The following is a 15,577-nucleotide window of genomic DNA, read 5'->3' on the forward strand; positions in this document are numbered from 1 at the left end:
AAAACACACCTGCAGCACCACAACCACTGGAGACTTACTACTGTCAGTGTTACCCAGGGGAGCACACCATATATCTACGCTACAGAAGAAAAATAGGCCATAGCCATTCATTCTCTGCATCAAAGTGGTTTACACCAGAAACCCCCAAATGAGTGATTTAAAAACCTAGTATGTGAAGAACTTTGGACAACTGTGGCCTGAAGTCAGGTCAATTTCCTAGCTCTGTATACTTGGGCACCTGGGGCAAATAGAGCCTAGACCACCTACTAGAACAGTGTTGAATGCACCACTACACACTGCCAGTCACGAGGCCAAGGTAAAATGTAAAGTGTACCCAAGCAATAAATTAGGTAATAAGTATCCAGAATACTAACTGCTTCCCATAGAAAATTTAAAAACTGATTCACACTTAAAGTACATAATAGTTTTAAGCAGACATTTGGTTTTGTAGCATATTAAATCATTTTATACTAAGCTGTGCACTAGGTTCTATTTTGTTTCTTTTTAGTACCTCATTAGTATTTGACCATAATGATGTTTCTACTGTACTAAATGATTATGTAATTATCATGCCAAGAATCTATTCAAAAACTACATCTGCAGAATATATAATGAGTTTAATGCTGCACTAAGAAAATAATTTTTAGGACCGCAGATTTAGCTCAGTGGTTCTGCCGCCTGCCCACAGTGCAAGGACCCGAGTTCGATCCCCGGTACCAAAAAAGAAAAAAAGAAAATAATTTTTAATATAAACAGAGATTCACAGCATGTTCTTCAAGTACATCACAGTACAAACTTATCTGACACAGAAACTCCTGTGTACATTCTAAGTAGAATACAGAGACACAATCATAAATTATATTTCCCTTACAAATAAGTGCATATCACAAATTAAATGAATTTTATTGTCATTACTATGTTTAGTAGTCAAACATCTGTTATACTGTCAATATTCCCAAACATGATTTTTAAGACTTTCAGTTGTGAATGAAACCAACAAGTATTAAAAAGATATCATGATATCACTTACCTACTAAAAATTAACAATACTGATCTATACTAACAAAAGAAAAGAATACTAATGATATCCTGAAAATGAGGAGGGCTAATTTCTCCATTACCTAGGAAACAACTATTTAGGAAGCTCAGAGGTTTGTTGTTGTTACTGTTGTTTTTCTTCAATTTCCTCTACATCAGCATTAGCTTCTTGGCTATTATCAGTCACTAAGTCATGTCTAGTCTCCTAGTTTTCATCACTGACACTGGACCCCAATAACTTCATGCTATGGCTAATTATTTCAATTTTATTTGTACAAAGAACTCTTATCTATGAAAAAAGCCCTCATAAACTTACCTGCCAATTAAATTATAAGTCAAAAGATGATATATTGTACTTTGGCGGGGAAAGGGATAGAGAGAAATTTAGACATCAGTATCTTCATATCAAACTGGGAATTAATTTATGGTAAAACCAGAATTCCACTGCTAAGTGTGGTTCTGACTTTAAAGATTCTACAGAGAATGTATATGTTTAGAATTCCTTCACTCCTTTTGCAGAAGTAATACCTGAGTTCTCTCATTGAGGTAGATCTAATCAGTGCCCACCAGAATGTGAACAATAGTTACACCACAATAGTGGATAAAGAATGGAGTGGAAGGAATACACTCCTTGATTGGCGGGAACCTGAGATTATCCAGGGTGCTTCCTATATGTCTAACCAGTCCTCAGGACTGTGTATCAGCAACCTATGAGGCATAGCTTTTCATCCCTCCCAGAAGGCAACTGACCTTGACCCACTCAGCTAAAAACACTATAACAGGGCTCAGAACTCAGTCTTAACTCTGGAACTATCTTCTTAACCACAGCACACACAACCAAGTATGTAAGTCTTTTTGGCAGCCAGGTTTCCTGTAGAGATTCCTTGGTTCCAAATTCACATGTGAAGAACTTGCTTCTCAGATATACCAAAGATTCCCACAGAGCCTCTCCCCTCAGGAAGCTCAGGATAAACCAAAACCTATTTACAGTGCAAGTACATTACATTTGTGAAAGAAAACTTATAAATGGGAATAATGGAATAGAAAAAAAATCTTGCTACACATACAAAAGAGTTTCTCTTATGACCTCATGTATTAGGTAAGCAAAAACAATAACTGAGGAAAATATTTTTAAATACTATTTTTATAACTGCATAAGAAAAATAAAAGTAAAAAATGTTTTCACATCCTCCATAAATGCATTTAAAACCAATTAAGCAAGCAGCCGAAGGTTGTATTAAAAATAATTATAACTTCATGTCCCTACCACAGTACCTGGGTACAGAATAATGTTCAATAAATGAATGATGAATAAATAATGCAGAAAAATCCCACTGGGAGAATTTACCATTTATAAATCATATCTACTAATATGAGGTTTTAGAGTTTTGTTAGAGGATTTTTATTTTTTTCTTATTTTGATTCCTCAAAGATGCAAAATAGCTAATTAATCCCTCTGTAAAGATAGAGGAAATGACAGATCCAAGGTCAAAGGGAAAGTTAAGACCAAAGCAGACCAGAACTTTGATACTGAATCAATAACAACATATTAAAAATTCATTTCACTAGGATTAGAGGTCCCATTTGACCCAGCTATTCCCCTGCTAGGTATCTTCCCAAAAGAATTAAAAGAATCATACCACAGCGATATATGTGCACCCATGTTTATAGCAGCACAGTTTGTAATACCTAAAGCTTGGAAGCAGCCCAAGTGCCCATCAACTGGAAAATGAATAAAGAAGATGTGGGTTTTTTTTTTATATAAAACAGAGTACTTCTCAGCCATAAAGAAAGAGAAACTAGAGACATTTATAGCTAAATGGATGCCTATTGAGGCCATACTCTTAAGTGAAATAAATTGGACACACATGTGTAAATACCGAATAGTTTCTCTGGTGTGAGAAACTGAAAGTGTAAATAAGGGTTAAAATGATTAAAATGAATAACTGATAATGTGATATAGGAAGAAAAGGTCCAAAGGGGTAGGGGAAGTGGGAGGGGATGGTGAAAGGAAAGAAGGGAAAGGAAAAATTGTGAGAAAAGGAAAAAATGGAAACAAAGTCTTTGTAAATAGGGAAGGGTGGAGGGGGTGAACATAGGACGGGGAATGGGGAAAAAATAAGAACCAAGATACATCATGTACAGGTGCAAGCACCCAATGATAAATGCAAATGTATTGTACACCTAAAATGTACCAATAAAAGAATTTAAGCAAAAAAAATTCATTTCAATCAAGAATATATGGGTCTTCTCTAAACTTACTAGTGAAACAATCTAAAGAAGAGTTCAGTATTCTGAATACAGAAATGCACAAATTTATGTTGAAAGACATGAGATTTCTTGGAGTTTCTCACACCAGAAAAACTATTCAGTATTTACATGTGTGCCCTATTTATTTCATTAAGAGTATGGCCTCAATGTGCATCCATTTAGCTATAAATGTCTCTAGTTTATCATTCTTTATGGCTGAGGAGTACTCCATTTTATTAAAACACACACACACACACACACACACACACACAACTTCTTTATCCAGTCACCAGTTGATGGGCTTTTGAGCTGTTTCTAAGACTTAGCTATTACAAAATATACTTCTATAAACATGGGTGCACATATACCACTGTGGTATGATGCTTTTACATCTTTTGGGAAGATACCAGCAGGGAATAGCTGGGTCAAATGGGACCTCTAATCCTAGTTTTTTGAGGTATCTCCATACTGATTTCCACAGTGGTTGAACCAGTCCACACTCCCACCAACAGTGGAGAAGGGTTCCTTTCTCCGCACAGTCCTGCCAGGATTTGTTATTGTTTGATTTCTTGATAGCAGCCATTTTTTCTAGAGTGAGATGAAATTAGAGTGTTGCTGTCATCTGCATCTCTTGAGTGACCAGTGATATTGAACATTTTTTCATATGTTTATTTGCTGCTTCTACTTCTTCACCTGAGAAATGTCTATTCATTTCAGATGCCCATTTTTGGATTAGGTCTTTAAATGTGGGGGGTGTGATTTTTTTTAAGTTCTTTATGCAAAAGTAGATGAGGACCAAAACGTATAATAGATAATGTAAAATAGGAAGAAAAGGTTGAAAAGGGAGGGGGAACTAAGGAGGGATGGAGAAAGAAGGGAAGGAAAAGGGCTGGGGATTTAGCTCAGTGGTTCCACTGCCTGCCTAGCAAGCACAAGATCCCGAGTTCAATTCCTGTACCAAAAAGGGGGGGGGGGGATATATTGAGAAGAGAAGGAAAAAACGACAACAAAGTTTTAGTAAATGGGGAGTGGTGGAGGGGTGGAAGGGAAGGCAAGGGAATGGGGAAAAAACAAGAACCTAGGTATATCATGTACAGGTACAAATTCCCAATGATGAATGTGATCATAATGTATACCTAAAATGTAACAATAAACTTAACGGAATAAAGCTATGCAAAAGAAAAAAAGACATGGGATTTCTAGATTTGAAGACATTTTGCTATTTTTTACCCTATTTTCTAGATTTAGAACATAATGTTTACTGCATTATTTATCAGGAAATTAAGTTATTAAACACAAACGAAGTCTTTGAGATCTATTAGGTCTTCAAAACTGTGTGACACCTGACTGCAGTAAGACACAGTCACGGTCAAATCCCCACTATGCCACTTAGAAGTGAGAGGGTTTGGCCAAGTTAATTCACTTTCCCGAGACTTAGTATCCACACTGTACAATCAGAAGAGAAATTATTGTTACACTTAAGTGAGAAAGAGCTTACAAGATCACCCAGCTTAGATTAGGCACACAGCAGACTCTCAATAACAATCCATTTCTTTCTTTTCTCTTCTTAGATCCTTCTCATGGTTTTATGACCAAAGACACTGGTATATCATCACAGCAGATGGAGGAATAAGTAAGTCAATGAATCCAGGCCACTGCACTGTTACAAATCCTTATTTTGAATAAAGTGCTTACAAATCTAAGTAAATTAGCAAAATTACACAGTGATAAAGAGATCTCTTGAACTAAGAGTTCTGATAACATGATATTAGCAGCCAGGGTCGGGGATAAGGGCAGATACCAGCACAGAGAATATACATACATATGCAAAGTAACAACGTGGCCCATGACAAAGAAGAAAGGAGGGAAGGATACCCCCTGGTATGTGTGGCTATACACTTAAGGATATGAATACATAGTCTCTGTTGCAAAATTATCTTCAGAGTAGGAGTGGACAGAGGCAGAAACAAACTGTTACGTTCAATATAAACAGGATAGGCAGTCAGACTAAAGTAGGTATGCCATGCAGCATGCACATACAAAAAGGGAGCAGTGAGGATGATTAAAATCAACAGGGAGCTGAGTGTGGTCGTGCACACCTATAATCCTGCTACTCTAGAAGGCTGAGGCAGGAGGAATACAAGCTGCAGGCTGGAAACCTTAGCAATTTAGCAAGGCTCTGTCTCAAAAGAAAAAATAAAAAGGCTGGGGATGTAGTTCATTGGGAAAGCTCTGAGTTCAGTCCCCACCAGGCTAACCAATTAATTATTTATAAATTAATTTTATAACACATGAGTAGAATATACATACAGAAAATGAGAAAACTTGACTGTGGAATATAAAAATGAATAAATGGTGACAATTATTTTTCTAGGTGAGAAAACTAACATAATGGAAAAAACACAACTCTTTCCAAATTAATTCATGAATTTTATGCAATGCCAACATTAAATAAATGTTCCATCATTGATTCTAGATAAATTAAAAAATTTAACGACTTAAAAAACGATACAAAATTAGTAGAAATAACAAATATATCCTTTGTGGTACAAAAGGTCTTATTAGCCATAATACAGAAAAGGTCAACAAAATAAAAGGCTGATATATTTGGGAACACAAGGATAAAACCTTTTCTGTCTTAAAAAATTGGATTAAAAGATAAAAATTTAAAACATGAAAGAAGGGATACTGATAGAAAGCTTTTACAAATCATTAGATGTATAAACACTCAAAAGAAAATAAGCATTTTTTAACACTCAAATTGAAGTTGAAAAATAAAATGCTTATATTTCAGAAGCAATGGAGTAGTTGCTGACAGAAGAGCACTGTTACTAGGCAACTACTAGAGTCAGAGAGCAGATAGTATTCGTTTGAGAGTAAATGAGAAGGGCTGAGCAAAGAACTTCAAGGAAGTGAGTAGCCTTGTGTAGTAATCTTCACCTTGCGGCAGGCAGCCAATTCTCAGCTGGGAGGGCTGAGAGCTTCACGCAAAGCCCAGTACAAAGCCTGAAGGACATTACTGGAGTGCCAAGAGGACACAAGACTATCTGGTGAGGACTCCGGAGGTTTCAGATACACAGTTGTTTTTTCTCATTAGGACATCTAGAAATGTTGGGGCTACATAGAAAGAGAAGCTTAAAATCTAAACAAAAAGCTTCTGAAAGGCAAAGCAGAGCTGTCTCAACTTTAGAGCTCACCACAGAATAGGGCTCCAGAGTACAGGAGGCTCTTAGTTAAAACTTAGCCAGATGAACAAGACAGTAAGCAAATCAGTTCAGGTCAACATAGTCCTTGGTAGAGTAATACATTCTAGAAGGAAAGTATTTTCTGGACCTCTGTAAGTTTTATACACAATGTCTAACACTCAATACAAAATTATGAGGCATCCAAAAGACAGAGCCATATAGATGAACACCAAGGAAAAAAAAGGACAAAAGAACCAGAATTACACATAACCCAGATGCTTAAGTTAGCTGATCAGACTTTAACATAGCAATTAGTATGCCCAAGGAAAGAAGAAAACATGAATAATATAGATGAAAAGGTAAAAAAAAATTACACCACAGAAATGAACACATTAAGAAATAATCAAGTAAAATTTTCAAGAGGATATTTGAAATTAACAACTGCAGATGTGCTTAACATGAGTACATTTGACAGAAGAAGTTAATACAAAATATGCAAATTGAAAAGAGACAAAAAAGAATGGCCATGAAAAGAACCTTAGAGACATGGGCAACTCAGTGAAAAGGTTCAATACTTGAAATAAGATGTGTGTTTACTGAAGAAAGAAAATGAGGCAATACAAACATGTGAGCATCTAAGAATCTTTCAAAACTAATGAAAGTAATCAATCCACAAAAAAATTTTTTGAGCCCCAAACGAAAATATACCAGGATGCACCATATTCAGTCCCCTCAAACTCCCAAAAAAGCAAAATCTTAGAAGCAGCCACTAAAAATAAGATAAAAAGTGTCAAAAGACCAAAAACAGCGTTATCCACTGACATATCAGAAATGAAGAAAGCCAGAGATAATAGAAAAACATAGTGTTTTTTAAAATAAAACTGCCAACCTAGAAATCCATAAGTAGCCATTTTTGTATTTAATTTTTTTAACTTGAAAAATGGTATTAGACAAACAAAAACAGAATATTGGTTAAAAGAAGACTTGTAGAAAATAAAGTACTAAGTCCCTCAGGCAGAAAAATAATTTCTGCTTGAAATATGGGGGAAAAAAATGAAGAGCATAAACGGAGGCTAAAATGTATAAGAAAATTTACATGAATTATCAACTACAAAACACAAAAGCAATAATTTTAATTATACTACATGGTCATCCAAATTCTCTAGGACAAACATTAAAAGAATAGTAAAATCATCTATAACCTACCAGTTAGGATCAAAGAAATGTAGTAACAAAACTCAATCTCAAAGTCAAGAAAAGACAAAGGAAGGAAGAAAATTTATCAAAATTTTAGCAATAGCTATTTTTAGGAGGTGGCATTGTAACTCATTATTTTTCAGATTTTCCAAATTTCTTATATCTAACATTTATAATTGTGTCATCATAAAAATAAAAATTTGAAAAAAATAAAACTTAAAAATTGTGTCTGTCTTTTAATCCAATAGTTTTTATTTTTTGAAATTTAAGGTGATACACAGAAATACAAATAAAAATATTCTAGAAATATTTCATATCTAAAAATCTAAATTTTTTCAAAACTATCCAAAACACTGTATTTATTACTTAACCAACATAATTAAGGGAACATGTTAATAATAAAAGTACATCTATAGGTTGGAATACTAATAGCCATAAAGGACTTATGAAGAAATTTTTAAATGCTAAAATATGTTATACTTATTAAATATAAAATATTTTGGATTATATACACAAAAATGAGCAGTGAAGTATAAAAATGCAGAAAAACAGGGCCGGGGATTTAGCTCAGTGGTTTCGCCGCCTATCCTGCAAGTGCAAGGACCCAAGTTCCATCTCTGGTACCCGTACCTGGTACCAAAAAAAAAAAATGTAGAAAAACATCTAAATGAAAAAACATGAAAATGTTAATTGATACTTCTAGATTACAGATTAGTAAATATTCTGCACCTCCTTTTTATGCCTCTTGTAAGTCATTCCACAAAAAGTATGTATTTTAAAAATAATCAGAAAAATAACAAGCAGATTTTTAAGGGGAGGGCACTGGGAAGAGACAGTCAGGGAGAGGAAAATCCACTCGAGGCAGAGTGACTATAAGAATAAAGACAATATGTTTAAGGACAGAGAGACTATCCAGTGACATTAGGATCTATACGTCAAAGCAGACCTCCAAAATGCCAATATCTGATGCTAAAAAGAAAGATAAATCCCCAAGCCCAGTGAAGAATGTGTTGTTTTTATGTTATTGCAAGGAGCTAAAGACTTATATAGCAGTGATGAAGAGTACCTGCAAGGGCTAAAAATGGTTACATTTTCATTTTTATTACCTACTTCTAGTTGCTAGGTGAAGGAAACATTTAAGGAGTGAAGACTTGAAGCGGAAAGATCAAGTAGATAGCTTCAGTAGCCCAAGTAGGAAAGGTAAAGACCTCAGTTGGAGAAGCCTTCCTGGATCATAAAAGGAACTGCAACTCATTTGCAGTTAGGATAGGACAGATGTGGTGGTGCCATTAACCAAGACTGAATACCTAAAGGATGAATGACGGGGAGAGGTTCCCGGATGAAGGTGATAGATCTGGGTTTAGACTTCTTGAAGTCTACTGTCAGTCTGGATATGCCTTGGAAACATCCACATAGATTGACCCTGACGCTGCTAAATTAACCTGCAACTCAGAATCCATTTTTCCACTGGAAATATAAAAGTTAGGTTTCTAGACATGGTAGGTAGCATAATGGCCTCCAAGTCTTCCAGACCTTAATCTCTAGAACCTACAAATGTTACCTTATGTGCCAGAAAGGACCGCCCAGATGAAATTAAATTAAAGATCGTGGGATAGGAGATTAGCTTGGGTTATCTAGATGGGATCAACAAACCCAATAAGGGATTTTATAGGGATACAGGAGGCCACGTGACATGAGAAGGAAACAAGTGAAATACCTGAGGAAAGAGGTCAGGGAGGTGGCCTACTGCCCTCCTGCAGTGGGGAAGGCTACCCAGGTGCATGTGTTTGAAGCACAGTGCACCATCTGGAGCACTGAGAATCCCATCACTCTCCCTTACCTCTCTAAACACAGCCTCATCAGACTGCTTGCTCTCTACATATCCTGGCACAGAGCTTTCACTCACTAAAGATACTCCCCACCCGCAGTGGCGAACCTGGGATAAAAGGGATTTCTCTGAAGTGGTAAGATTAGACTACTCCTGTTCTCCGGCTGCCTGGGGCAACAACATAAGCACGTCTCTCAGTAAATTCTTACTCTTTGTAAATGTGGTTAAGAGAAAATCTGCCACATAATATAGTTCTTCAGTTTGCGATCATGGTGATATTCTGGAAGACAGGTGCGGTACCCTATGTACCAGTTCTTGGACCTACTAGGTTATTCTTCAAAGTTGAGTTTTCTACCCAAAACTTCTTTTTCTGGTATTTATTCACATGAATGCTTTAAATATACTTCATGGAAGAGAAACAGATATCAACTGGATATGACAACGGAGATCATCTATTTGTCTCTTTTTTTCTTTTCTTTGAGATCATCAATCTCAACCTCTACCTCTCCTAAGACACATAGCAAATGAAACTGAAATTCCAAAAATAGGAAGTCATAGGACTAGAATCAGTCCCCTAATTCTCTGGGCAAGGCTCCCTCCATAATGCTGTGCAACTGCTGGGTACCAGTGAGGTCTGCCCAAAGCTCAACAGCACAGAAATAGAAGAGTTAGTATCATAAATATCATGACAATATGTAATAACAAATGCAACCCACTACTATAAATTAAAGTGTTAATCCTCTAAAGTACAGCTATAAATTTCAGGGTTTCTCCACAAGGTAAAAAGCATTTCTAAAACCATAAAATGTGACCAATGTAGAAGAAACATGTAATCTTACACCATCTATAAACAAGAATGGACTGAAAGATCTTATAACTATAGCCACTGTATAACAGAAAAAATAAGTCAATTAAAAGGATAAATATTCCTGTGTAAATATTCTAAAATTTTTGATAGTAAAGCAATAAAAAGAAACAGAAAATTGTACATAATGTGACTGACCCCAGGAGTCTCATCGCCAATTAAGTCGCTTTCACTCTGAGTTTTGCCTAAAACAAAAATACCATCTGTTTTACCTAAAACATTAAGATGTCCTATTTGCTTGTCAATTCAGAAATCACATCTGCAGCCATTTTCTGAAAAGACAGTGAAAGACATTATATTTATGGGTGACTGCATAAGGAATGATGTTCAATCAAAATGTAATTTTCATCTACAGGAAGAAAATTTCATTTCTCCAGTGAATAAAGTGCTGTAACTTTGGAAGAACATATAGTACATAAACAGAATGATTTTCACCAATAAAAAAGACCTTACAAGTTAACACAGTGAAGTAAAATTGTTTTGTTGTTAAAGACAGAAATGCCAAATACATTCACATTCAATTTGTGTATCTCTGTTGACAAATGAAATCTATCTTGTGCAAGGTTCCAGGTGAATAGAGGAGAAAACAACAACTTTTTATTGGTACTACAGCTCTTCAATTTAGTGAGCCATCATATAAGTAGTAAAAATATGAAAACAACAAAATTTCAACCACTTTCCCTTTACAAAAGATTTTTAGAAACAATACTGGTCCCAGGAAAGATTCACTTTTATACAATCCAATGAACCATTTGAAGATACAAAACACTAGAGAAAACATCACTCACAGTGAACACAAGCATGGTGTCACAAGGGATAAAGAAAAACACACAAACCAACCAACTACCTATATACTTTGAGTATATATTAAGTACCTACAACAAATCTGAAACTCAGGTATATCTTCCTTTGAAAAGTAGCCCAATTTCACATATAATTTTCTTGCCTAAAAAAAATAAAATTGAATAAAGCTACTCTCCAAATAAGGATAAAAAAAGTAAGTCCAAAGACTCTATTTAAAATTTTTCTTTTACCACAAAGTTGTGAAGTGCTCTGAAGTCCAAGATGGGCTTGAAGCCCTCCCTGACTTTTTCAGGATCAGGATACCTTCACTAAAATTCTTTTCCTTGTTCCTCTTGTAGTGCACGCTTTATTAATCTGCATTTAGAAGGAAAAAAAATCTGGTTCAGAAGAGTGGAAGACTTTGAAATATGCCACATCACTTTAGTCTATGGTCTGAACTGCTTTCAATTAGTTTTACGTTAGCAATTTCAGAAGACATGATGGACACTAGAAAAAGTAGTCCCAAGGAAGGTAGAAATTGGATGGGAAATAAACTGGAAAAAACACTAATGAATCTCTCTCATAGCATCATCAATAATCCCATCCATTCCAATTAAAAGTAAGTAAAATGACTCATACTCCAGATATTTAATTTATTTTAACACTTTCACAGTGCATTATATAACTTCAGCTAATGGGTGAAAAAAAACCTGGTACTACAATAAAAACAGAATAGTTCAAAATTTACAAAATCTGGCAGACACACTGAAATTAATGCTATTCTTTGACATTACCTCAACTCCTTCTCAAAGTTTTTCTTAGTTTCTATGAAGTTATTTCTAAATATCTTAACTATGAATTATTATAATCCTTCCTGCATTACAGGTAGTAGCCCTCACGGTAATTTTGCTTTCATATTTAAGACATCAAACTAGCTCATCACAATTGAGAGAGAGAGAGAGAAACTGATTGATTATGGTCACTGCTGGAGTAATTACAAGATGCTCCAAGTTCAAAGTAAAATCACTTTAATATCACTATACAAACTACACAACTAAGATACACTATGTAAAAATTTACTTCATTGTATAATAATCTGACAATAAACTAGAGCCAAACAACTGGCTAAGAAAGTCTGATTTAAAATATTAACAATAAAAGGGCAATTAAAGCATATACTAACCAGGCAATTTAGCAGGTGTTATGTGAACACTTCACTACTTTGCCAGTGCTTTTGAAGAAATAAAACTTAAATTTTAAATGCATTTTAAATGCAATCTGTTTAATTATATCCACAAAAAAAGTCTAAAATAATTTTGTACCTAAGAACAAAATCACAGCATACTAACACTAAGACCTTAGAAAGGAAGATGCTTTTAAAACTGCAAATGAGGTTGATGATATTACCATGCCTTGGAAGCACTAATGAGGCAAACCCCAAACTGTACATCACTTTAAAATCAATGCATGAGGCTGGCCATAGCTCATGGACAATTTTTTCAGGCTTTTAAATGACAGCAAAAATGTACTTAAATACCCAATTATATTACTTCAAGGCCACCTGTCATAACCTTAACTGTCTGATGGAAGAATTGTAAAAAGTATTTCAGGAGATACAAGAATGGAATAAAAAGTTAAAAAGAAAACCAAACCAAACAAAGAATTCTTACAAGGAACCTTAGAATACAAGTGAGAAGCTTCTTATGACAGGTAGAATCATGGAAAAGATTTTCAGAAAGTTTAAAGTTGATCCCTGAATGCCTTTGTGCTCAGGGATGTGATGCAAAGAGGTGAAGAGTTAGCACTGATTAATCAGCAATGATTTCCTCATTGTCAAACGCTTTTCAGCAAACTTTTTAAAGGAATGAGAATATAGGAGAAAGTTGGGTACCCGCTCAGATCAAAGGTACAATAGTGTCATTCAGAAGTCAAGGAGGTTTCTGGTGTACTGTGTGTCTTGTTTAGGAATCTTAGTAAGTACTTTAAGGAATTACACATTTTCCCCAAACCATTACTCTCCAGATCTATGATCTCTAACCTATAAAGTCCAAAAAGTACTGAAAAATCAAAAATTTTTCATAAATTTATTTGTTGGCAAAACCTAAATTGAACAGACACAAAGCTGTATAGAATCTCTGTTTACCTCATTTGGTTTGAATATTCAGAAATTTTTAAGCAGACTTTTACAGCATTATGCCACATATATGTATTATTTTCCTAAACTTAAAAAAAAAATGAGTTCACAAATATATCTATCCCTTAAGATTTCAGGTAAGGCATTTCAGACTGGTTCTCAGGGGTAGACTACATAGAAGGTTCTAAGACACCATTAGAGAAAGAAGAATCAAGAAATGAGAGGGTTGGGGCCGGTGATTTAGCTCAGTGGTTTCACTGCCTGCTGCCCAAGCGCAGGGACCCGAGTTTGATCCCCAGTACCACCCCCCCCAAAAAAAAGAAATGAGAGGGTCAAGAAAACTCAACATATCCCAGCATAATGCTATACAGGACAGGAGTGCAAAATAAAACCTGTCATTGAATGAATGACTACATGAACCAAGGAATATGTGATTATATTTTAACATAGTCCTACACAATTTACTAAGAATGAGTATTTAAGAATACTCTATTTTCTTAATATCTGAATACCAAAAATTCCAAGAGAATGTACTTGTCCTTATTTTACAAGCTTGTACTTTATATAGTGGACCCTTGACTTATGAATTCGATCCATTCCCGAGGACTGGCTGTAACTCAAGTTAACTGTAAGTCAATATAGCTGAGATTTGGATGTTTACTTAGGTACATAGCATAGATAACAAGAGGCAGATGAATCTTCCATTAACCTAATCACCCAAGTTGTTTGTATGTCAGGCTGGTTGTAACTTGAGGGTCCACTGTATTTTTATCAATTCTTAACTTTTAGTATCTAATTATGTTTTAGTTTTGAAATAAAGGCAAAATTTGTTTAAAAATTATAAATGACATGATTTTTCTAATTCATAAAATCAAGTTTTAAAGATATTTCTAGCACACAGACCTGTAACAGATGTTCTCTGATCTAGTTAAGAAGTCTAATTCATAGATACTGCTGATTGCCTAACCAACAACCATTACTCTTTGAAATCCAATTTCATTCAAGTTGGTTATAGTCCTTGCTCAAAAAGGAAATGAGTAAAAATCTGATTTTTCATGCTAGGAGTAGCCATGTGACATAAGTCTGGCTAATAAAATGTAACTATAATTCTAATAAGTGGAAACTCAGAAAGTTCTTATGTCCCCAATCCAATGGAAGACTCATCCTTTGCTCATCCCCCTTGCTGGATGAAACACAGATGCAAAGTAAGAAAAGCAGGAACCATAGTGAGTCCACAAGAATAACTGCAGGCTAAGAGTGTCAGAGGTATAAGGCGAAAGGGGCTTGAGTCAATACCCCCACCACAGAACATGTTACAAGCTCTCAACTGTTGACCAAGGAACTTGCTCATAAGAAACTTATCTTAAAGGAAGATACACTGAATCTAAGGTGATTCTAAATTTTAAAAAATATTCTCACAAGGATTCATCACTGTAGGCAAACTCTGCCTAATCATCCTATCAAATAAAACACATAAGTTTTTTCTCATAATTTCCACCCTCTTCTCTCATATTTTTATTTTTTTGTTTGTTTGTTTTCTTTTTTTTTTTTTTGGTACTGGGTATTGAACTCAGGTCCTTGTGCTTGCGCATCAGGCGGCGAAACCACTGAGCTAAATCCCCGGCCCTCATATTTTTATTTATTAACTTAGTAAACACTTCCTATGTACTAAGCACTTCTTCCATGTTTCATTGACTTAGTCACAATTTAATTCAAAAAGTTATCTTGATTTTTTTCCATGTAACTTTAAGACAGATTTAAGAAAACCTTAAGCTAAAGCCTCCAAATCATCAATCCTCTGATCTCTTTAGTACAAAAAAGGGCTAATATAGGCATTTTTTTCTATTTTTAAACTTTATATAAAATTTTTAAAATGCAGAATATCTGATCCACCTTTTACTGATAAAGATGTAAGCCTTTTAAGATTTGTTCACATGCTAAATACAGCTGAGATAGTTCTATCCTCTGTATCTGATTATTTCTGCTGGATGGATCCCCTGCAGTGCAATCTTAGTTCAAATTCTCCTAGTACATACCACTAGGCTACTTGCCTCAAAGACTGCTAGGTGCCATGTCAGAATAATGAGCATGACCATTCCACACCTTTACAAGGTTGATAGCAGATCTCTTCAGATGAACATTACACAAGACGCAATAAAAAATATGGTGAATATTTAAAGTTTTTCAATTACAGCAAAAGGCACATGACCATTAATCCCCTTAAACACTCCTCTCCTGCTTTGAATACACTTATCCTATTGTTCTTTTCTTTCTCTCCCTCCCTTGCTTCCTTTGTT

The 15,577-nt window shown here is 35.1% G+C and overlaps 1 protein-coding gene across 1 annotated transcript in view; it reads right to left on the reverse strand.

Moving 5' to 3' along the window:
• Positions 1–15,577, reverse strand: part of Man2a1 (mannosidase alpha class 2A member 1) — a 170,146-nt gene that overhangs the window by 48,362 nt on the left and 106,207 nt on the right. The gene's annotated exons all lie outside the window — the stretch shown is intronic.

This window comes from Heterocephalus glaber, unplaced genomic scaffold (genome assembly GCF_053883595.1).
Source record: "Heterocephalus glaber isolate CG9 unplaced genomic scaffold, H.glaber_assembly_v1.0 deba00001465, whole genome shotgun sequence".
NCBI lineage: Eukaryota > Metazoa > Chordata > Mammalia > Rodentia > Bathyergidae > Heterocephalus > Heterocephalus glaber.